The sequence below is a fragment of the Suricata suricatta genome, chromosome 7 (assembly GCF_006229205.1).
Source record: "Suricata suricatta isolate VVHF042 chromosome 7, meerkat_22Aug2017_6uvM2_HiC, whole genome shotgun sequence".
In the NCBI taxonomy this organism is placed as follows: Eukaryota; Metazoa; Chordata; class Mammalia; order Carnivora; family Herpestidae; genus Suricata; species Suricata suricatta.
The window spans coordinates 53,447,708-53,455,580 of NC_043706.1; positions in this window are offsets into that span (position 1 = coordinate 53,447,708).

Here is a 7,873-nt window from a genome sequence, read left to right on the forward strand (position 1 = left end):
GTCTGACTTCTTCCTTGACAATTTGGGTGCCTTTTATTTCCTTTCTATTGTCTGACTGCTGAGGCTAAGACTACCAGTACTGTATTAAATTATATGGTGAGAGCAGACATTCTTGTCTTGTTCCTGACTGTAGGGTAAAACTCTTTTTCCCCATTGATGATGATATTAGCTGTGGATCTTTTGTATATGGCCTATATGATGTTGAGGTATGTTCTCTGTATGTCTACTTTATTGAGGGTTATTTTGTCCAATGCTTTCTCTGCATCTATTGAGAGGATCATATGATTCATATCCTTTCATTTATGAATATGTTATATCATGTTGATTGATTTGTAAATATTGAACCAGCCCTGCATCTCAGGAATAAATCCCACTCAATCACAGTGAATAATTCTTTCAGTGTACTGTTGAATTTCATTTGCTAGTATCTTGTTGAGAGTTTTTGCATACAGTTTCATCAGGGATATTGGCCTGTAATTCTTCATTTTAGTGAAGTCTTTTCAGGTTTTGGAATCAAGGTAATGCTGGTTCATAGAATGAGTTTGGAAGCTTTTCTTCCATTTCTATTTTTTTAAAACAGTTTGAGAAGAATAGGTATTAACTCTTCTTCAAATGTCTGGTAGAATTCCCCCTGGAAAGCCATCCAGTACAGGAGTCTTGTTTGTTGGGAAATTTTTGATTCCTGATTCACTTCCTTTTCTGGTTATGGGTCTGTTCAAATTTTATATTTCTTTCTGTTTCAATTTTGGCAGTTTGTGAGATTCTAGGAATTTGTCCATTTCTTCCAGACTGCTCAGTTTGTTGGCATATACTTTTTCATAGTATTGTCTTAAAATTGTTTGTACTTCTGTGGTGTTGGTTGTGATCTTTCCTCTTTCATTCGTGATTTTATCTATTTGGGTCCTTTCTCTTTTCTTGTTGATAAGTCTGACTAGGAGGTTATCAATTTTGTTTATTCTTTCAAAGGACTAGCTCTTAGTTTCTTTCATCTGTTCTACTGTGTTTTTTGTTTGCTTGTTTCTTTATGGTTTATTTCTGCTCTAATCTTTATTATTTTCCTTCTTATGCTGGCTTTAAGTTTTACTTGCTGCTCTTTTTCTAACTCCTTTAGTTGCAAGGTTGTGTATTTGAAACCTTTCTTGCTTCTTGATATAGACCTACACTGCAATGTATTTCTCTCTTAGGACTGCCATTGCTGTATCCCAAAGATTTTGGAATGCTGTGTTTTCATTTGCTTTGGCTTCCATGTTTTTTTTTTTAAATGTATTTTTAAATTTCCTGGTTAAGCCATTCATTCTTTAGTAGGATATTCCTTCATCTCTATGTATTTGGGGGCTTTCCAAATTTTTTCTTGTGGTTAACCTCAAGTTTCATAGTGTTGTTATCTGAAAATATGCATGGAATGATGTTGAACTTTTTGTACTTGCTGAGAGCTGATTTGTGAACCTGTATGTGATTTATTCAGGAGAATGTTCCGTGTGAACTTGAAAAGAATGTCTGTTCTGCTGCTTTAGGATGAAATGTTATGAATATATCTGTTAAGTCTGTCTGGTCCAATGTGTTATTCAAAGCCATTATTTCCTTATTGATTTTCTGTTTAGATGATCTGTCCATTGGTTATGGGGTGTCAAAGTCCCCTACTATTATTATATTATTGTCAATAAGTTTCTTTATGTTTTTTATTAATTGATTTATGGGTTAGGGACATACATATTTCCAGTGGTTAGATCTTTTGTGTGGATAGATCCCTTTATTATGATATAATGCCTTTCTTTATCTCTTGTTACAGTCTTTGTTTTAAAATCTAGTTTGTCTGATATAAGTATGGCTATTCTGTCTTTCTTTTGATGTCCATTAGCATGATAGATGGTTCTCCATCTTCTCACTTTCAATTTGCAAGTGTTTTTAGGTCTAAAATGAGTTTCTTGTAGGCAGCATAGATGGATCTTGTTTTTTTTTTTTTAATAAATTCTGATACCCTGTGTCTTTTGATTGAAGCATTTAGTTCATTTACATTTAGAATGATTATTTAAAGATATGGATTTAGTGCCATTGTGTTACCTGTAGAGTTGGTATCTCTGTTGATGCCTCTTGTTTTTTCTACTCTTTGTTGCTTTTGGTCTTCTCCCCCCTCCCCTTTCAAATTTCTTGTAGGGCTGGTTTAGTGGTTACAAATTCCTTTAATTTTTGTTTGTCTGGAAAACTCTTTATCTCTCCTTCTGTTCTGAATGAAACCCTTGCTGAATACAGTATTCTTAGCTGCATATTTTCCCCATTCAGCTTGTTGAGTATTTCCTGCCACTGTTTTCTGGCCTGCCAAGTTTCTGTGGACAGATCTACGGTAAGTATCACTTTTAACAATAGGATGTCAAAGTAAAAATAATGAAGAAAAGGATGTGATATTACTGTTAGTCCTGGAAGCAACCAGGATACCTTAGGTGGTAAGATGTTTTGATGTCACAGATTGGTTTCTGGATCAGCTTAGTTGTTCTTAGTGCACCATTACTTTGAAATTAAATGGAACAAGCTTTATATTAGCCACTTTAAAGAAGATGAGGTCTACTTGTCTTGTAAAAATTAGTGAACGAGGTGATACCAATTTGCTGATTCCCCTTTCCAACAATGGGTCCAGGGAAGATGCCTTTCAGTGTTGGTTTTATTTACCATGAAAGATCTAGCTTTTTGTGACTATGATTTTCAAGACTATGGATCATCACTTCCATCCTGAGGATAGGAATAGGATTGAATTTCAAGTCATCGTCAGTACAAGATGTATGCAATGCAACACCAGCAGCATCCATCTGTGAAGAATGCTCAAGCCTTTCTTTATGTCTCCACTAGCCACTCAGTAGGGCTAGTGCCTCGCAGGTCTACTGTTTCCCAATTCACTTCTGTTAATGTGAGAGCAGGGGCCTTATCTTTAAACAGCCTTTTTGGTCCTATTATCTGTTTATGAAATGTTTGTGGAAGACTTAAAATCACTTTATATTTTTTATAGTCATGGTTTCTCAGGTACTCTGATGAATGAGCATTCTGTATTACAATAAACTATTAGACAATTTGAGTAATAGTTTGCTTTAAAGCATAGTACATAAGTACTTTCTTGAAAGGATTCTCTTATGGTTTGACCTCTCAAATAATTGTAACGGTTTTCTAATGAAATTTAATCCAAAAGTATGAATAAATGTACAAAGATTTCTTAGGTGTCTTGACCTAGGTTTCTGAGGAGGTTGGCTCATTGGCTAAAATAGAGGATACTTTCCTTTCTAGTTAACACAATGGTGGTCTAAATGCAACAGGTTGATTCTTGTCCCATGGGGAATTATAGCACAATTTTGATAAGTTGCAGTAGCTTCCTGTGGCTGCTATAAAAATCACCACATTTGTGATTTAAAACAACATAAATTTATTCCCTGAAGGGGGCAGAAGTCTGAAATGAGTTTCATATAGTCAGAGCTGTACTTCCTCATGAGGCTCCAGCGGAGAGTCTATATCTTGCCTTGGAATCCAATTTCTTGTACCTGATGGCATTCCTTGGTTTGTGGCTGCATCTTTTCTATCTCTATCTCTGTGGTCCCATTGTCTTCTCTTCTGTGTGTAGTAAAATCTCCCTCTGCTTCTCTCTCATAAGAATATAATGATTACATTTATGACTCACCCTAATAATCCAAGATAATTACCCCATCTCAAGCTCTTTAACCTGTTTACATCTTCAGACTCCTTTTTCTGTCATATAACACAGGTTCTAAGTATTAAAATGCAGATATCTTTTCAGAATCCATTATTCAGCCTGTCACTCAAGTGTTACCAGAATATTTAATTTTTAACAGATAAATAACATGATTTAAATTACTAACAGTGCTTTTCAGGAATTAGCAATAGTTTTTTCTAAGAATCTAGAGAATCTAAAGTGGCAAATTGGGGAACAATTTGGCTTATGAACCAGAGTGTTACAAAACACAATTAATAATGAAACCAGCAGGGAAGAGTTAAGATGGCAGAGCAGTAAGGGGACCCTGGGCTAGTCTTATCCCTTGATCACAGCTAGATCAGCATCAAACCATTTTGAACACCTGGGAAATCGATCTGAGGATTAACAGAACAATTTGCATAATTTGAAGGAGAGAATGCAGCCGGTACACAGCGCAGAGAGGGGAGTTGGGGAAGAGCCACAGTGCCACAGAGGAGAGGGAGCCATTTTCACAGAGAGGATAAAGAGTGAAAAATTGAGCAGTGTGTAGTAGGGTTTGCACAAGATAGCACTCCCCCAGAAAGCAGCTAGAGAAAAAAAAAAGCGTGAACACATGTGCAGGGGACTCTACAAGAAAACTGTTCTCTAAAACCACTGACAGGGAAAAAGGGGAAGGTTTCAATACCACCGATTTTTTATAAACAGTGGAGCACAGAATCCAAAGTTTCAGAGCTCATTGACTGGCAGTGCTCCAGCAAAGAAGCAGGGTGGAGCCTTAGGGAGTGACCAGCATGGTCTGAGGATTCCCTGGGTTGCGCAGGGGAAAGTAGTTTTCCTGCATGGAGTGCATTTGGTAGAGGCAACGTAGACTCTCTGCTGAGCAGAAGACCCACTGGGTACCATCAGGCCACCAGGTTCACCTGTACAGGAACAAAGATACTGGCTGAGGGCAGCAAACCCTGGCACTAGCTGTGTGTTGAGATTTATGATAAATTCTGATCTGCTGCCACTGCCTGGTCACGCGAGTACTTCATGGGATGAATTGGCACCCGCCACAGTGAGTTAAGACCCCCCAGAGGATCACTGTGGGTCTAAGCTGCAAGGGTCTCTGAAGTTTGGGACTTTGAAATATAGCCCCACCTGAGATAAAACTCTGGACGGAGGTGGTGCCTGGAAGGTGGACAGTTCAGACTTGGGGAAGGTGGGGAACTGACAGAAGCGGGAGACACAGGAAGGGTGACTGATCATGCATCTGTGAGTGTGCAGACTTCAAACTCCTGAGGCTAGAGTGCAGAGTGAAGCCATTTTCACCATTAGCTCAATACTGATGGATCCCAGTGAGCTACAATGTGCCACCAAATAGAGAACAGAACTGTTACACCAAGCCCAGCTACCTGGGCTCTCCAGGCATATCCTCACTAGTGCAAGGTGGCCTGAGAATCACAGCAGCAAGCCCTTACCCCGGAGGAGCAGCACAAATCTCTTCTTAGTCTACTGATCATAGAGTGGTGCAAAGTTTCAGTTCTAGGAGAAATTGACTCTAGCTTCATTTAGGTTTTTTTTCCCCACTTCTCTTTTTGTTTTTGTTGTTGGTTTCTTTTGTTTCTTGCCTACAGAAGGAGCAACATTTTTTATTTTATTAACTCTTTAATTTATTTTTAGGTTTTAATTTTTTTCTTTTCCCTTTTTTCTGTCAAGCTTCTCTTAACAAGCAGACCAAAACACACCTAGAATCCTTTTTTTTATTTTTAATTTGTATTTCATTTTATTATTATTATTTTTTTCTTCCTCCAAAATGAGAAGAGGAATTCATCTCAAAAGAAAGAACAAGAAGAAATGACAGCCAGGGATTTAATCAATACAGATATAAGTAAGATGTCTGAACTAGAATTTAAAACTATGATTATAAGGATACTAGCTAGACTTGAAAAAAAGCATAGAAGACACAATAGAATCCCTTTCTGCAGAGGTGAAAAAGCTAAAATCTGGTCAGGCTGACTTTAACAACGCTACAACTGTAAGATTTAATAGATGGAGGCAGAGACGAGAGGAAAGGAAGAGACCAAGTTATGGAGCCACAAAAGCCTTTATTAGGATCTGTGATTCCTGGGTGAGGTTCTGTGACTCGTGGAGTGGGGAGTCAGGGAAGTTGCGCCTGGTACGGGAGGGCAAGGTGTTTTATGGGTGCAAGAGTTCCGGGTTTGATTTTGGGTTGGCAGATAGCCAAGTAAGGGCATCTTTGGACCGTGGCAGGATAGGATTGGTTGTTTACTTCAGTGGGGTGAAGGGCTGCTGGAATTCCATGGTAGGCTATATTTCAAATGGTGTGAGACATTCCAGATCGGAGAGTGGGGGTCGTTGGTGCCTGGTCAGTGCCTGGAACTATTCTCTGACCCACAGTAAAATGGCTGCTTGGTCGCCCTCCTAATGCAACTCTTACAAGATGGAAACTCTTACAAGATGGAAACTGAAATGGAGGCTATAAAAAACAAGGATGGACAAGACGGAGGAGTGAATTAGGGATATACAAAATAAAATTATGGAGAATAATGAAGCTTCAAAGAAGAGGGAATCACAGGTCATGGCTCAGCAACTTATTAAAACATAATAACATTCATATCATAAGAGTCCCAGAGGCGAAGAGAAAAAGGGGAAGCTTTATGTGGCCAAAGTATAGCGAAAAACTTCCCTAATTTGGTGAAGGATACAGACATCAAAATCTAAGAAGTACAGAGAATTCCCATCAAAATCAACAAAAGCTGGCCATCTCCAAGACATATCATAGTCAAATTCACAAAATAAACAGATAAGAAAAGAATCCTGAAAAAGGAAAAAAGTCCTTAACTTACAAGGTAAGACAGATTAGGTTCACAGCAGGTCTGTCCACCGAAACTTGAAAGGCCAGAAAGGAATGGCAGGAAATACGCAACATGCTGAATGTGAAAAATATGTCACCTTTGCTAGGTCACAGTGATAAAATGAGAAAAACAGATTTGCCTTGTGTCTTCTTGGGACTTTCATTACAGTGGAAGGGCGGGAGGCACTAAATCAAATGATCATAAAAATGCAAATTAAAATTTTGAATGATAAAAGGCCTATTCTAGGAAAAGTTAGAGCACATAATTTGATACTCATCCTACTTGAAGGGAGGCATTCAAAGAAGGTTTCCACAAACAAACAATATTTTTTATGGATATTGAGGGTTGAATGGGCAATTAGCAGGGTGGGATGGTGGGGTTGAGAAGAGAACATTCTGTGCAAAAGCACATCTGCATATGTCCTGTGGTAAGAGGGACTATGGCATGTTGAAGGGATTTAAGGAAGACCAATGAGGTTGAAACAGGAAGACATGTTGTGTGCAGTAATAGTGGTAAAGTAGGTCAGAATCAGATTATCTGTTTTAGGAATGTTAGAGATTTAATCTTGCTTGAAAATTATATGAAATTATTGGATACTCTAAGCAAAAGTCTAAGTGATCAGGTTTATGTTTTAAGAAGAATACTATACTGTATAGAGATGAGTTTGTAGGAAAGTAAGAATGGATGTGAGAGGCCTACTTTAAAAATAGAGATGAAAATGGGTCATTCTATTCTTCCATATTCTTTGATTTTGTCCTTTTCTGGTTTTCAGCATTGTGCTTGGATCACTATATATTTGTTTAGAAAACAGTAAAAGATTTATGAATGAATAAATCCAGCTATGGCTTGGTGTAGTAGAAAAACTCAAACCAGCTATGCTGTATGTTTGTTGTTTATCACTGATCCCCATGCTCAATTTGAAAAAACTTGCAAATTTTCTTGATTGTTTTCTTTGCAGTGCAGAAGGTTTTTATTTTGTAAGGTCCCAAGAGTTCAGTTTTCCTTTCATTTCCCTTGCCTTGTCAACCAACAGAATGGGAAAAGATAGTTGCAAGTGACATATCAGATAAAGGGCTAGTTTCCAAAATCTACAAGGAACTCCCCAAACTCCACACCCAAAAAACACATAACCCAGTGGAGAAATGGGCAGAAGACATAAACAGACACTTCTCCAAAGAGAACATCCAGATGGCCTACAGGCACTTGAAACGATGCTCAACATCACTCATCATCAGGGAAACACAAATCAAAACCACACTGAGATACCACCTCACGCCAGTCAGAGTGGCTAAAATGAACAAATCAAGAGACTATAGATGCTGGC